The sequence below is a fragment of the Hippopotamus amphibius genome, chromosome 13, assembly GCF_030028045.1.
Source record: "Hippopotamus amphibius kiboko isolate mHipAmp2 chromosome 13, mHipAmp2.hap2, whole genome shotgun sequence".
Classification (NCBI taxonomy): domain Eukaryota; kingdom Metazoa; phylum Chordata; class Mammalia; order Artiodactyla; family Hippopotamidae; genus Hippopotamus; species Hippopotamus amphibius.
The window spans coordinates 32655760-32672730 of NC_080198.1; the positions used below are offsets into that span (position 1 = coordinate 32655760).

Here is a 16971-nt window from a genome sequence, read left to right on the forward strand (position 1 = left end):
TTTGATCTGATTTGTATCTTGAAAAGATGGTTCAGGCTGCTATGTGGAGGTTGGGATTGAACTTGGAAATAGTAGGAGCGAAAGAGCCTCTGTGCCGTCAGGGGGCCTTTTCTGATGCACCCTACTCATGATAGTAATGTAGTACTTCTCTTTCCCCATTCCATTTCCCGTGATAGTTTTTGTTTGCTTGTCTGTTTTTATTTTTTAATTTTATTTATTTATTGCTGCTATGTTCTCAGAACCTAGAATAGTTGCTGGAACATAGGAGGGACTCAGTATTTGTTGAATAAATGGATAAAAGTGGTACAGTCAGTAAGGAGCTTATTGGGGTTGTGACATGGTAGCAGTCTTCCCAGTGGAAATGGAGAGAAGAATACTGATTTGAGGTGGATAAATGGAGTGAACCTGGTGGGTAAGAGAGAGATGTCAAGGATAATCTGGTCTGATAGTATGATCAAATGGCCAGATGGTGGTGCCTGTTGCTGAAATGCAAAAAGATGAAGAGGGAAAAGGGAAAGGTGTGGGGAGCTAGGGATAAGCAGAATAACCAATGGGACTGAGCAACCCAAGGAACCCAAGAAAATGCTGGAATTACCCCTTAGGTAAGTCACCTGTGGTCTTTTATGGCAGCAAGAGTGTCTGCCTGACACAGGTAGACCTTCCTCAGTGGGCTCTCTCTCCTGGAGAGGTGGGAATGAAAGGAATTCCACTTGATGTGTGAGAAAGCCTTAAAATACAAGAATATCTCAGAGTACACAGTGGGAACCAGTATGAGATGCCCTTCCCTGATAGTCCAGGGACATCTGTATGGGGTCCTGAGGGGAGGGGAGCAGTGAGATGTCTTCTCAGGTCCCTTCTTTTGACAGCTTGACCATTCCCATTTTACAGGGAAGCACCGTGGAATGAAGGAGCACCTACCTACAAGCTGCTTTTCCAATATGGTCCTTCATCCTTTGTATGCCTCTGCCTTTTTTTTTTTTAAAGTATAATAGCCATTTCTCTCCTTAGACTTTCTGCGAAAAGGAAAGGGACCAAGCAACCAAGGCATGACAAAAATGTGTTTTGAAAATTAAATTAATGCATCATATGAACTTGAAAGTTCACATGTAACAAATGGTTCTTCCTCCAGGCCTTCATTACGATCATTTGGAAAAGTCAGGGAATATTTAAGTACCTACTCTGGAGAGTAGTGCTGGTGGGAATGGCTGTGGTGTTGGGGATGTAGAGTCTTATTTTCTTCCCAGTGCTTCGCCTTCTAAGAGTTCAAGTGTTACTTTCAGTCTCACGTAAAGGATTCTGAAAGAGGTCTCAAGGGCACGTCTGAACTTTAAACAAGGTGATGAATATGGGTGTCCTCTGCAAAATGTCACAGCCCTGGACATCCCTTCCTGAGCTTTGCTGTGGCTACCTCAGCATTATTTTGAATATTAACAGAGTACTCAGCTCAGCAAAGCTAAATTTCCTTGTCCAAGGCCTTACACAAAGTCTTTGGCAGGAGCCCAGAACAATAGCCATGACTGAGTGCCCAAATATGTTTGGGTGACATACTGCAAGCTGAGGCCCTGGAATTCACTGATAGTTTCCTACAAAGCCTTTTATTGCCACTTAAGAAGTTTTAGTAAATTGTGATGTGGAAAGATTTTGATTTTCATGAACTCTTTCTGGCATATTGTTTACTGACACATAACACAGAACTAAAGAACAAGATACTCCCAACCCAGTAGGGGGAGATATTTGCCATAAAACTTGTGATCAGGAACATGGAAGATTTGGCTGGATTTGAATCCAGGATTTACCACCTACTACATTTGTGCCCTGGGGCGAAAGGTGTGTCTGTAAAATGGATATAATTTTAGCACGTCTCAGCTAAAAGTAAATCGTTGTGAGTAGGAAATGAAATAATGTATGTAAAACACTTATCTCCATACAATTACTGGCACATGTTACACATTCAATAAATAGTAGCTATTATGATTGAGATATTCTTTTATATTTTATGTTATTTGTATTCACTTATTGTATGACTTTAATTCTAAGTCGCAAATTTTTTCCATTTTGGTATTTTTCAAATTGGAACTTGTAATTGATTTTTTATGTTTATTCTGTTTTATATACCTATTGGCAGTTATGAAAATTTTCCCATCATCTCTCTGAACTGTCAGTGCACGTTATAGGAGAGCTTTGTGAATTTTTTTAACATGTCACCTTCCTGAATTATTTTATTCCGTTAAAGTAGTTTTTTAGCTAATTCTTAGGCTTTCTGAGTAGATAATCATCTAATCTGTAAGTAATCATGATTTGGCTTCTCTTTTACAACAACTATATTTTAATATCCTCTCTTTATTGCTTACTTAGAATATCTGGAACGATACTAAATACTAGTGACTAGAGTGGGTTATCCTTGTCTTGTATCTGGTTTTCATGGGCATGCTGCCAGTAGTTCACCATTATTATGTTCATTATTCAGATGAGATCATCCTTATTAAAGAGATGCACTCTTATTTTTAGTTTCCTAGTTTTTTTAGTTTCCTGATTTTATATCAGGAATTTTTCAATTTTTACCAAATGCCCCTTCAGCATTTTTCCAAGTCAGTGGATCTCAAAGGTATACATAAGAATTCCCAAAGAGCATTTAAAGAAAAGAAGAAAACCAGGACTTTCTCCAGTTATGCTGCAGGATAATTTGGCATGTTAAAAATCAGGCCTGTGATGCTGATGTGTACCACTGATTAAGAAGCATTGACTTGGATGAGATGATCACATATATTGAATATATTTGTCTCTCTTGACTTACTGATGTGATGAGTTATATTATAGAAATCGTACTTTCCCTGAATAAATCTTACTTGGCCATGTTTTTATTCTTCTAACATGTTGCTGGGTTTTCTTTGCAAGTGTTATGACTTATGGTTTTTATATCATAGTCATAAGTAGAATTAGCCCATAGTTTCTTCTTTTATGTATCTAAGCCATGGCAGCTTTGAAGATTAAATTGTGAAGCAGTCTATATTTCCAGAACTCTTTAAGCAGACAAAAAAAATTGATCTATTCTTGAAAGTATGAAAGTACTCTGTTACAGGACTCAAACCCAAGGCCATTTTTGGGGATAATTATTTTGCAACATATCCCATTTATTTTGTAATCATTGGGGTATTATCTTCCTTTTCCCAGCGAATTTTATTATTCTTATTTTCCTAAAGTATTATCCATTTCATCCACTTAGAGATCTATTGTCCTTATTCTGATCTCTTCTTTGTCTATTATATTCTCGTCTTTCAATCATTTTGTAATTTTTTGTTTGAATTCTCCTACCATCCTTTTTTTTCTTGATTATACATCCCAAGAAAGAGGGTTTTTGTTGTTTTACTTTTTGTTTTCCTAATATTTTTGTGTGTGAACATTTTTTCATTGATTGGTCATTTGCGTGTCTCTCTCGTGATTTGCCTATTCATGTCATTTGTCCGTATTTCTGCTGGGCTAATGAATCTTTTTCTTATTAATGTGTCAAAGAATTTGCAGAGATTCTTTATCTGAAATGTGCTCATCTAATTGTCATTTATCTTATACCTTTGCTTATGTGAGATCGTTTGCTATTATTTGTTTTGGGTTGTTGTGGTAGTTGATTGTTTTTTGCCCCATAGAACTTCTGTAATTACAGTGAGTCCCCTACATACAAATGAGTTCCGTTCTGAGAGCATATTCATAAGTCCAATTTGTTGGTAAGTCCAACAAAGTTAGCCTAGATACCCAACTAACACAGCAGGCTATATAGTACTGTCCTGTAATAGATTTATGATACTTTTGACACAAATGATACATTAAAAAAAAACAGGGAACTTCCCTGGTGGTCCAGTGGTTAAGACTCTTCGCTCCCAATGCAAGGGGCCCAGGTTCGATCCCTAGTCAGGGAACTAAGATCCCACATGTCGCAACTAAGCCCCGCACAACTACTGAACCCGTGCACTCTAGAGCCTGCACACCTCAACAAAGGCTCAGTGCAGCCTAAATAAATAAATAAATAAATAAATTTTTAAAAACACAAAAAATAAAACATTTTTAATCTTATGGTACAGTAAGTAGTACAGTGCAACAGCTGGCTACAGGCGCTGGCATCTAGTGAACAGGCAAGAAAAGTTACTGACTGGAGGAGGGAAAGGGGGAGGGAGATGGTAGAGCTGAAGGATCGTCAGCAATGGGAAACAGAGGGCAAGCTGCAGTTTCACTCACACCTGATGTTGATGGCACAGGTTCTGGTTCCTTGATGGATTCAAGTCTATCTACCCTCTTGAAAAAACAATTCAGTGATGTCTGGGTAGTAGCTTTTGTTTTCTTGTCATAGATGACACGGTACACTGGATTGCATTCTGAACGGCTGCTGCAGCCTTTGTGTACCCTTTTACATTTGGGTCCTGGGCCTCAAAAACTAACAGCGCCTCCTCAAATAAAGAAAATCCCCTTGCCATTTCCTGTGTTGTGAATCTCTTCGGTTCTTCGGTTCTTCATTTACTTCTTCCTCTTCTCTCTCTTCGTCCTTTCTCTGGGCCTCCAGTTCCATCAGGTCTTCATTAGTAAGCTCCTTATGTTGCACAGCAAGGAGTTCGAGGAAGTTGTCCTCTTGCAGATCCAGGTCCAGCTTCTCTCTAAGGGTCACTAAATTGCTGAAAACCTCTTTGGACTCCTCATCCACCTTCTCTAATCCATGAAAATCGTGAACAAACTGCAGACAAAGGTTCTTCCAAACCCCATTTGTGGTGATGGCTGTGACCTCACACCAAGCAAAGTGAGTGGTTTTTATAGCCATGTAGATGTTATAGTTTTTCCAAAATTGTCACAAGGTTGTTCCTGATTTGTCACTCACCTTTACTGCCTGATGAAAAGTGTGATGTAAATAATATTTCTTGAAAGTCGCTATAACTCCCTGATCCATAGGTGGGATGAGTGACGTAGTATTCGGTGGCAGATACACCATTTTGACGTTGGGATGAAAGTTGTCCATGAGTGGGGTGTGGCCTGGAGCACTGTTGAGCAGCAGAAGACCGTTGAATGGGAAGTCCTTCTCCAAGCAATATTTCTCTGCCTCCAGGATTAAGTGGTGGAAAAACCAGTCTTGGAAAACGGCTTGTGTAACCCAGGCTTTAGAGTTACTCTTCCACACAACAGGAACTCTTCCACACATCAGTGTTTTTAAGGGCTCTTGGGTTCTCTGAATGATAAACTAAGAGAGGCTTCAGCTTCATTCACTGGAAGTATTGCCACCAAACAACAGAGTTAGCCTATCCTTTGCTGCTTTATAGCCTGGCATCAACTTTTCCTCCTTACTGCTGTAACTTCAGTCTGGCATCCCCTTCCAGTACATTCCTGTCTCATCCACATTAAAAACCTTCTTGTGTAAATATGCATCTTCATCAATAATTTCTTGAAGCATTTCAGGAAATGCCCAGGCAGCTACTGTATCTGCACTCGCTGCCACACCACTTACTTTCATGGTGTGAAGGTTAGCTCTAGCCTTGAACCAATGAAACCAGCCTTGGCTGGTGTTAAAAGATGCGTCCTCTGGTTCTTTGCCAAGTTTCTTCTTCAAGTCTTCATAAAGGCTTTTAGCTTTCTTTTGAGTCAACGTTAACCTGAGCAGGACTCGATGCTGATGCTGACCCTGCATCCACACCACTGAGCAGTGTCTCCATCTCCTCCATCACTTTTCCACGCTTCTTCCATGTTATTGTCGACATCATCAGCACAGCACAGCAGACTTCACATGTTCCATGATCTTGTCCTTGTTCTTTAGAATTGTGCCGATGGTTGAACAATTCATGCTGTAAGGATGAGCAACGTCCACCATCTTTTCTTCTCGCTCTACTCTCTCAATTATTTGCACTTTTGTTTCCATCGTTATCACTTGGTGCTTCTTAACAGTACCAGCTACATCACTGCTGCTTTACACTAGCTTCCAGACGTCCCAGGCTTGAAATGAAGATACTGTACTACTGTACTCTATACAGTATTGTACAGTGAAGTACACAAAAGCACAACCACATGTAGAGGATGCATGCGTGTGACAATGTACGCCAGACACGTGAAGTAACTTATGTGATTGGACATGTGAACACGCATTCGCAACTTTGAAAGTTCACAACTTGAAGGTTCGTATGTAGGGGACTTACTGTATATGAATCTCAGTCTTCTTTTACAATGCCTGTATTTCATGTCTTCTGAAAAGTCCTCCCAATGCTAAGATTTTGAAAATAAAAATTGAGAAATGAAATAACTGGGCATTATGACTAGCAAGGGACATGAAACATAGTCCTCCCCACAAATATTCCTCCTCAGCCTCCTCTTCATCTTTCTTTTTTCCTCCTCCTCTTCACCATACCACTTTGAATGGGGAGGAAAAGTGCCAAAAATAGAATCTTAGAAACAGCCATGCTTACTCAAACCATATTTCTCGAGGACCTGGTTTTCTCCACAGTTGTCACTATCAGGAGCCCTCCAGGGGTTTGAGGAACACCTGCACACATATTCATGTGCATATGTTCATGCCCGTGTAAATACGCATGTATTCATTTAGTTATGCATAACCATATGCATGTACGCACATGGGTTCTGGTGTAACAAATCTTTTTTTTTTCTGAAAAATTTAAGATATTTTTTCCACACGGGTATTTGGATTTATTCCACTGAAAAAGGATTATGTTGACCATCAGTGAACAGTAATAAACTTACTTAATCGGATGTGAAACATTATGAAGGATATTTCCTATGCCCTGAAAGTTTTGTTTCTTTTAAGAAACATGAAGAAACCCCATAAACATGATTTTTAAAATAATTGCCTCATATAGGAAATAGACAGTTATGTCACATTTCACCATGATAAGCAGTGCAGTAAATGGGCACAGTATTCTAAAATTCACATGTGGAAGAGAACCACACAAGTATAAAAAGTAAAATTTATATACAGGATTAAGGGTAAAAGTGTATGTTACAACATGTTTGCCTGATAGTGTATAATTGCTGAGCATTATTTGTCGGTTAGGGGGATCAGCTAAAGCCCAGTGTATAAAAATTCATGCCAATAGGAAATTTACTATAAATCAAAGTCTGGATTACTCCATAACATTATGTTTTCAAGTTGTAAATTAACTTGCACAAATTTGGCTTTCTGGGTAATAAGCAACATTTCCAGTGGAACTGGAGGCCTTCCATAAATAAGTTCAGATTAGAACCTCACTTCCTCTTCTGCTGTCCTGGTAGGGTATCTGCATGCTTGCTTGTGTGGCCAGACTTCCATCCAGAGATGGCCTGGAGGGTGTCCTTGGGTATGGGCTTCCATCCAGAGATGGCCTGGAGGGTGTCCTTGGGTATGGGCTTCCATCCAGAGATGGCCTGGAGGGTGTCCTTGGGTATGGGTAAGGATACCCATCTTTAGCCCTACCTATAGCTCACCACGGGAAACCTCATTTTTACTGTAACAAAGCCGCATCTGTTTCCTGCTCTAGCTGGCTACAGTTCTGCCTTCCAGTAGGGTGTTGCCCCAGAATCTGGTGATGTGTGGGTCTTCAGATGCCACCCTGAAGCCCCATGGCCCTGGCAGTGGAACATCAACACAAAGTGTGAAGCACAGCGTGCCAAGTGCGTGTGCCTGGTGGAGCCATTTGTCCTTGGGGAGAAATGACATGTTCCTTTTTGAGATGCTGTATATTGCTGTTTTTTTTTTTTTTAAATGTGTTTTCAAATGTTCTTGGGGTGAGAGGGGGACGAGGAGGGAAACACTTGGGTCTTGTAAGCAAGAGTCATAGAAAAGATGGGGCTGAGGAGTTACAGTTATCCACAGTGTTCCTTCAGAACCCACCAGCAAATGGAATCACGTTAAACAGAACAACTACTATTAATACTAATACTAAAACTAATACTGATGTTAATTTTAACCATAGTGCAAATGCCTAATATTTGTATGTGTTTGCTATGTGTCAGGTACTGTGCTATTACTCTGTATATACTTTCTCTTTTCTTCTCCCACCAACTCTTTGGGATGGTACCAGTTATAAGGAACCCAAGGATTAGGGAAGTCTGGGTCAAACCTCTGCAGTTACCAGCTTCAGCTTATAGTCTCTAGAATGTTCTGGAGCCGGTATTCAAAGCCATGTCTGGCTAGCCCACAGCTTGCCCCTTAACTGTGTCTTTCTATGATGCACATCAGAGACTCATGCCATTTCTTTGTGTAGAGATTTTCCCTCTGCTCCTAGGTTCATCTGGTTTCAAGGGTCCCCAGTTGATGGTCCTAGTGAATCTCTGGACCATCTCCTTGGTAGACCCGCTGTATCCACTCAGTGACTTCTCTAACTCCATCGCTTTCTCACTTACGTCTGTTCCACCCTGAGTCACATTTTGTGCCTGAAGAATTAAATCATCAGTATGTTCTTATTCGTTAGTCTTCTCCATGAGAACCTTTCCTTCAACTTCCATGCATATCCTCTCTCTATGAGGCGCAGTCAGGCCTGCTTCTGACTTTTCCTGGGCCCAAGACAGGAGGGCAAACTGAGGCTCAGTTTGGCTCATGTGTTTTTTTTTGTAATCCTAGCTCACTTGGTCAGTTACTAAACTTTCAACAACAACAACAGTAACAGCAACGACTTTCTTAAGAGCCAGAAAAGAAAAAGAAATTGCTTGTGGGTGTTTTGATATGCAGGCCCTCAGAACAGGAGCCTAGCCCAGGGGACAGTCTCGCCCAGTCTCAGGGTGGAAGGAGGCTTAGTCCTAGCTCAGTGAAACCGCGCTGGTGGACCACCACTAGGCTGCCTTTCCCATCCTTTTTCTCTTCTGCACAAAGGCTCATTGTCATTCTTTCCTTTAAAATCAAAAGGAAAATGGATTATGCAAATTATACTGACACACAGACTTCCCCTGAACAAACCTCACATAGAACAAACCGTGTTATTTGGAAACTGGCAGAGGTTGGCAGAGAAGAACAGGTTTGAGCTCATAATTTGTCTGCTACTGTGAATATCAGAAGGTTGGGAAGGGAAAGTATTTTTCTCATCAGATTTTTCTAGTCAGGCTTGGGAAGGGCATTCTTACTGTCTTTTCTCTCTGACTCATCCTCTCACATATTCATGCTAACTTTCTCTCTCCCTCTTCCTCTCCCTCTCTCCTTCTCTCTCTCTCTCTCTCTCTCACACACACACACACACACACACACACACACACACACACACACACACACACACAACACTTTTATTCATCAGGGAGAAGGAAGGAAGGAAACATGAGGGAAGGAACAAAATGGTAAATTAAAGACAAGTCTTTTCCCCTGAAATTTGGTAGGTTGAAAACTGAGTGACAAGATTAAAGGCAGAAGCCCCCCAACATGTGTGGGGACTTCTGAGGCATGCCAGGCTCCTGTTTTAGCTGTATTGGCCCCCACAAGGGCTCTGACTCTCCTCAAATGTCCACTGAATTAAAATTTTTCTCTAGTTAGACCAGGGAGTTAGAATTGGTGTTGGTATAAGCAGTGACCTATAACAATTTAAAATTTAATGAGGCAAGAACCAAATTGGGCTTGTGTTTTATGTCTCTACAACTTGTAAAACATGCCATTCTCTTAACCATGTTAAAATAAATATTAGTAATTAGTTAATATTAATGGATATTTTAATGAAGATCTTTCTTTCTAAATGGAAAATAAAGCAAATTGACTGGAAAAGAATATTATGTTCCCCCCTGGCTGGGCCAGACCATGCTGTTTACCTGGTGGCAGCCACCCAGGCTCAAAGCAGAGTATGTGGGGTGGATGAGCGCCTCCAAAGGGCTGGCCTTGTAAAACCAAATCTGCAGAGTGAGGACCAGTGTCACCACATGTGAACCAAGTCTGCGGGAAACCACTGAAGCAGGACCGGGAGAACCAAACCCCCCAACAGGAGAGCCCAGGAATGGGGTGTACCGCAGCGTCATAAAATTGACGAAAGACCGTTGAGTCTGGGAGTCCCTGAGCGCTTTGTCATCCTGCTCCAGGCCACAGCTTAGGGAATTTCATTTTCCCAGTGTCTAAATGCATGCTCGACTCTGAACTTGGGCTGTGGAATTCATCTTACTTGCTAGAAGAACCGATGTTGACATAATGCCTCCCTGCATGAGATTCCCCGGGCGTTCTTCCCAGCCAGCTAGGTGGTTCTTGGACTACTGGGAACGTTGCGGTTACGTCCCATTGTCTCCCCTTTCCCTAAAGTAAGGACCGTGTTTCATCCAGCCTGGTTCAGGACTGAACGTATCATGTTAAAATTGTGTGTTAAATGAGGGTGGGCCATGTCTCAAAGGCTGTGGGGTTAATTACTGCTTTGAATTTAAGCAGGGCAGGCAGAAGGATGTTTTTTTTTAAAAAAGATTATGATTATGGGGCTTCTGGTTAGAATCCTTTGGGCATCAAGCAGGAGTAGCAGCCCAAATTTGGGGGAGAGGAGAATAAAATGACAAGAATCTCAAATTGGATAAATATATATACAAAGGCAGCCTCCTTTCCCTCTGTAATCTCTATTCCTTTCAGTATATTCTGGGTGTTTAGTGAACCAAAAAATACACTTGAAGCTTTTCCCTCTGCACTTTCAAGAAGCCCAGGATACTTTTAACCAAAAGTGCCTTTTGCAGGAACACCTGTCAGCAGTTTGATTTTTTTTTTTTTTTTCATTTTTACCTGAAACTGAAGCACCAAGCCACCATCTTTGTTCAATGAATGACTATTGACTGGGACATACTTTGTGCCAAGCACTGTTATAGGTGCTAGAAATGCAGTGAACAAAACCAACATCCCCACTCTCATGGAGCTGATGTTCTAGAGGGAGAAAAACACTCAACAAGATAAGATAAATATTAGGTTGACCCATGTGACATTGTTGATTTCATAGGTCAAAAAGTTTAGAAGTTGGTAATTTCATGTTTTAGCTTAGCATATGATATTTTGATGGTGATAAGCACTAAGGAGAAAAAACTTAAAAAAGGGATATATGACATGTTGAGGTAGGGACTTTCAGTTAAGGAAAGTCCTCACAGAGAAGGTGAGGTTTGAACAAATGTTGAAGAGAGTAGGGGAGCCAGCCAAATGCATATCTAGGAGGAAGAACTTTCCAGGCAGAAGGAACAGCAAATGCAAAGGCCCTGAGGTGGAATCAGCAAAGAGGCCTGTGTGGTAGGAATAGAGTAAGTGGGTAAAGGGTAGTAGAAATGATGTTAGAAAAGTAATTAGGAGCCAGATCATGTAGAGCTGGTGCCATTAGGTTGCCTTTGGCTTGACTCTGAATAAAATGGGGAGCCCTGTGGGAAGTTTCTGAGCAGAGGAATGACTTGCTCCAGTGTAACATTTCAACATGATCCCTGGCTACTGTGTTGAGCCAAGGCTGCAGGGGTAAGGGCAGAAGCAGGGGAACCAGCTAGGAGGCCATCACAAAAATCCAGGCAGTAGACAATGGTGAGCCAGATTAGGTGGCTGTGGTGGTCTACTTCTGGATCTATTCTGAAGGTAGAGCCAATTGAAAATGCTGAAGGATCAGATGTGGGATATGAGAGAGTTGGAGGGGGCCGTGTTTTGGGTCAGAGCAATCGGAAAACAGAGTTGCCCTGAGCTGAAATGAGCATGACTATAGCAGGAACTGGTTATGGGTTAAGGGACCCCCTCCTCTTGGCAGATATTATCATTCCAATATGGTGGGCTCAGTTTTGATGAGTGAAAATGCAGACAGGAGAGAAAGGAAGGGAAATAACCTTAAGAAGTCTTTTCAATAATAAAAAATAAATGGCAATTCTAAGAATAGGTATTGACTTTTGATGGCATACCAGGAGCACCATGTTAAACTTGGGGCATGGATTTTCTTCTTTAATATGGACAACAACCTCTCTGATGGGTGGAGAAGCCCACAGATGTGAGGCTTTGAAGGCCAGAGCCTTTCTGAGTAGCTCCTAGATTGCTGATGGCTTATTTCACCCCTCCAGAGTGAGTGGCTATTTTTGAGGCTCACCACAAGGTAAGCGTAAAAGACAGACTCAGTTGGGACTTCTGATAAAATGGTAACTACCAACACATTAGGTGCTCCGCTCAAAGGTGAATTCCCACAGCAGGTGGAGAACCTGCCTCATCAGGCATGTCGTGGAGCAAGGTGGGAATTGCAGAAGGTACAGTCATATCAGATGTGCAGGGTTAACAATGTCATCTCAGCTCAGTGGGATTGAGAGATATTGTTGTCCTCACAGGGTCCCAGGAGAGGGTGGTGGTTAACTGGAAGCCCAATCGATTAGGTGGCCCAGGCTTTGTGCCTACGCAGTCAGCCAGCCTGGAAGGGTCTGGGCCTCAACACCCAGGTGGGGGTGAAGATGGAGGCCTGGGGACAAAGGTCTTGTATTCAGGGACACCAGCAGACAGGTCCTGAATGCAACTCTGTGGCAGGAGTTGATAATTAAATCATCTCAACTAATCTATTGCTTTTCCTGAAATTTACTCCTAATTACTCCTGAGGGAAGCCATTCTTGTAGCCATCCTATATAATAGAAAAGCTCAGGATAAGGATGCCACAGCAAGTGAAATTATTGAGGAAAACAGAGGCATATTTAGATTATATGAAAGGTTGTTAAGTGAAAAGAAGGCACACACATAGCAGATTTTAGAAAGGACATCATCGTGTTCTGGTTGACGGTGAGTGTTTTTTCTGTCATTATTTCCACTTATTTTCATCTTCTAATTTTTCTATCCTGAACAAGTAATAAGGGAAGCTAAGAGCATGGAATTTGGAGGCTGACAGATCTGGGTTCAAGTCCTAGCTTCACTTTTTACTGATCGTCTAACTCTGAGCAGTTGTTAGCTTTTCCAAGCTTCATCTCCTCCATCTGTACAATAGGGTCAACATGAAGAGTCAGGGAGATAATAATGCAGGGAAAGTACCCAGCAGGATGGGTGTTGCTCATGTCATTCTTCATTTTATCCTTAAGGCAAATAATTAAGACAGTTTATAATTTGAGTAATCCATTTGGGGCTGGGTATAACAAAAACAACAGTTTAATAGTTGTGATAAATGTGATAAACAGTTGAAGAGACACTAAGGAATAGTGAGGACTGGAGAGCATCTTCCACAGTGGAGGGGGCAGTTCCTACTCAGTTCTAAGTGATTTCTGCCATGCAGGAACACAGCCTTGGTATTACTAATTCTTCCAATTGTTAAAGAAAGTACCACTCTGGGATTTTTATGTAATGGCAACTAATTAAAAAAAAACTTTTAAAATTCCATGCAAGTCAAACAAACTGTTCCTATGAGTCAGGTGTAGCCTGAAGGCTGCCTGTTTGTGAGCTATAGCAGTCAGCTTTGCAGTATAACAACTGACCCCCACACCTCAGAGATTACATGCCAGTCATCAGTCAGTGGGGGCTGTGCTCTACTGTCATCTTCACTTGAGGATCCAGGATGAAGTAGCAGCCTCTGTCTGGGACAGAGCATTCTCATGACAGAGAGAAAAGAGTTGGAAGAAGCACAAAATGGCTCTTCGAGTTTCTTCTTGGAGCTGGCATGTATCTGTTACCTAGCATCTTATTGGCCAAAAGAGATCATAAGGCCGAGCTGGATAGTGGGAGGGGGGAGCATACTCTTCCTACAGGAAGGCCCTGCAAATCACCTGGCAGTGGGAGGAGATATTGGCTGCTCTTACAACGAAGTTGGAAGCAAATAATTGGGAATGGTAAAATCATCTACCACAAAAAATTCTGCCTGATCCTCTTCCTTCCATTCACTCTCCTTTCCAGAGTTTTGTTCAAGTGTTGCCAGTTATCTTCTAAAATCCAGATCGGAATGTATACAGATTTCCTTACAACCAGGTATGACTCTCTGTGGCTTGGGGGATGAATACCCAATCCTTTAACATGGCACTCAGGCCTTCCACAATTTGGCCCCTATGTATTAGGTTAAACTGAATGAAATTGCTGATATACAGCTATTTTTTAATCTGAAAAATGACAATTTTATAATAAACAGTTGTAATTTTTTATCCTCTGTGCCATCTCCACCTCCCACCCACCCCAGGCAGAGACTCTGTGGTTTTACCTCTAAAATGTGCTCAGGAATAGGATCAGCAGGAAGGGGTATAAACTACTAGAAGATAGCCTGGTGTGCCCCAGAGCTCCTAGCCCAGGCTGGCTGACTCTTAGCCCCCAGCACACCTCTGACTAAATGTTGGATGACTTCACTTCATCAACAGTGATGGTGAACTCTTAGGTGCAGAAGGGCAGACTTTTTAAATGGCAGGAGGACAGGTTTTATGTATATAGAGAGCAGATGTTAATTCAGTATAATATTTACTGTGTGCCTGATCCTGGACAGGGCTCCGAGGAGGGTAACAGTGAACAAGGCAGACAGGCTCACTGTGGCCCTAGAGCTCAGTCTGGTGCATCATGGATGTTAGAGTTTCAGAGCTAAATGGACTTTACAGCCCATGTAGTCCGACACCCCCATTTTATAGACCAGGAAACCATGGTCCTGCTTTTACCCCAGTTCTACAGTCCATCCTCACAACAGGCACAGGAGTGATTTTTTTTTTAAGCCCCTAATTGGAATATAATTGCTTTACACCGTTCTGCCAGTTTTTGCTGTACAGCAAAGTGAATCAGCTGTATTTATACATATATCCCCATATCCCTTCCATCCCGCAACTCCTTCCCACCTTCCCTATCTCAGCCCTCTAAGTCATCACCCATGATTGAGTTGATCTCCCTGTGCTATGCAGCAGCTTCCCATTAGCTATCTACTTTACATTTGGTAGTGTATATATGTCCATGCTGCTCTCTCACTTCATCCCAGCTTCCCCTTCGCCCCCCACACCATGTCCTCAAGTTCATTCTCTACATCTGCATCTTTATTCTTGCCCTGTCACTGGGTTTATCGGTACCATTTTTTTAGATTCCATATATATGAGTTAGCATACAGTATTTGTTTTTCTCTTTCTGGCTTACTTTGCTCTGTATGACAGACTCTAAGTCCATCCACCTCACTACAAATAACTCAATTTCATTCCTTTTTAGGGCCGAGTAATATTCCATTGTATATATGTGCCACATCTTCTTTATCCATTCATCTATGATGGGCATTTAGGTTGCTTCCATGTCCTGGCTATTGTAAATAGTGCTGCAATGAACATTATGCTACTTGTTTCTTTTTGGATTATGGTTTCCTCAGGGTATATGCCCAGTAGTGGGATTGCTGGATCATATGGTAGTTCTATTTGTAGTTTTTTAAGGAACCTCCATACTGTTTTCCATAGTGGCTGTACCAATTTACATTCCCACCAACAGTGCAGGAGGATTCCCTTTTCTCCTCACCCTCTCCAGCATTTATTGTTTCTAGATTTTTTGTTGATGGCCATTCTGACCAGTGTGAGGCGATACCTCATTGTGGCTTTGACCTGCATTTCTCTAATGATTAGTGATGTTGAGCATCTTTTCCTGTGTTTGTTAGCCATCTGCATATCTTCTTTGGGGAACTGTCTATTTAGGTCTTCCGTCCATTTTTGGATTGGGTTATTTCCTTTTTTGGTATTAAGCTGCATGAGCTGCTTGTATATTTTGGAGATTAATCCTTTGTCCATTGTTTCATTGGCAAATATTTTCTCCCATTCTGAGGGCTGTCTTCTTGTTTTGCTTATGGTTTCTTTCACTGTGCAAAAGCTTTTGTTTCATTAGGTCCCGTTTGTTTATTCTTGATTTTATTTCCATTATTCTAGGAGGTGGGTCAAAAAGGATCTTGCTTTGATTTATGTCAGAGTGTGCTGACTATGTTTTCTTCTAAGAGTTTTATAGTGTCTGGCCTTACATTTAGGTCTTTAATCCATTTTGAGTTTATTTTTGTGTGTGGTGTTAGGAAGTGTTCTAATTTCAGTCTTTTACATGTAGCTGTCCAGTTTTCCCAGCACCACTTATTGAAGAGGCTGTCTTTTTTCTATTGTATATTCTTGCCTCCTTTGTCAAAGATAAGCTGCCCATATGTGCGTGGGTTTATCTCTGGGCTCTCTATTCTGTTCCATTGACCTATATTTCCGTTTTTGTGTCAGTACCATAATGTCTTGATCACTGTGGCCTTGTAGTGTAGTTTGAAGTCAGGGAGCCTGATTCCACCAGCTCCATCTTTCCTTCTCAAGATTGCTTTGGCTATTCGGGGTCTTTTGCATTTCCATACAGATCATAAGGTTTCTTGTTACAGTTCTGTGAAAAATGCCGTTGGTAATTTGATAGGGATTGCATTGAATCTGTAAATTGCTTTGGGTAGTACAGTCATTTTCACAATGTTGATTCTTCCAATCCAAGAACATGGTATGTCCCTCCATCTGTTTGTATCATCTTTGATTTCTTTCATCAGTGTCTTATAGTTTTCTGCATGCAGGTCTTTTGCCTCCTTAGGCAGGTTTATTCCTAGGTATTTTATTCTTTTTGTTGCAATGGTAAATGGGATTGTTTCCTTAATTTCTCTTTCTGATCTTTTGTTGTTAGTGTATAGGAATGCAAGAGATTTCTGTGCATTAATTTTGTATCCTGCTAGTTTACTAAATTCATCGATTAGTGCTAGCAATTTTATGGTAGCATCTTTAGGGTTTTCTATGTATAATATCATGTCATCTGCAAAGAATGACAATTTTACTTCTTTTCCAATTTGGATTCCTTTTATTTCATTTTCTTCCCTGATTGCTGTGGCTAACACTTCCAAAACTCTGTTGAATAAAAGTGGTGAGAGTGGACACCCTTGCCTTGTTCCTGTTCCTAGAGGGAATTCTTTCAGTTTTTCACCATTGAGAATGATGTTGGCTGTTGGTTTGTCATATATGGCTTTTATTTTGTTGAGATAACTTCCTTCTATGCCCACTTTCTGGAGAGTTTTTTTTTTTTTTATCATAAATGGATGTTGAACTTTGTCTAAAGCTTTTTCTGCATCTGTTGAAATGATCATATGGTTTTTATCCTTC

The 16971-nt window shown here is 41.2% G+C and overlaps 1 protein-coding gene across 1 annotated transcript in view; it reads left to right on the forward strand.

Moving 5' to 3' along the window:
* ERC2 (ELKS/RAB6-interacting/CAST family member 2) overlaps window positions 1–16971 on the forward strand; it is a 913064-nt gene that overhangs the window by 643245 nt on the left and 252848 nt on the right. The gene's annotated exons all lie outside the window — the stretch shown is intronic.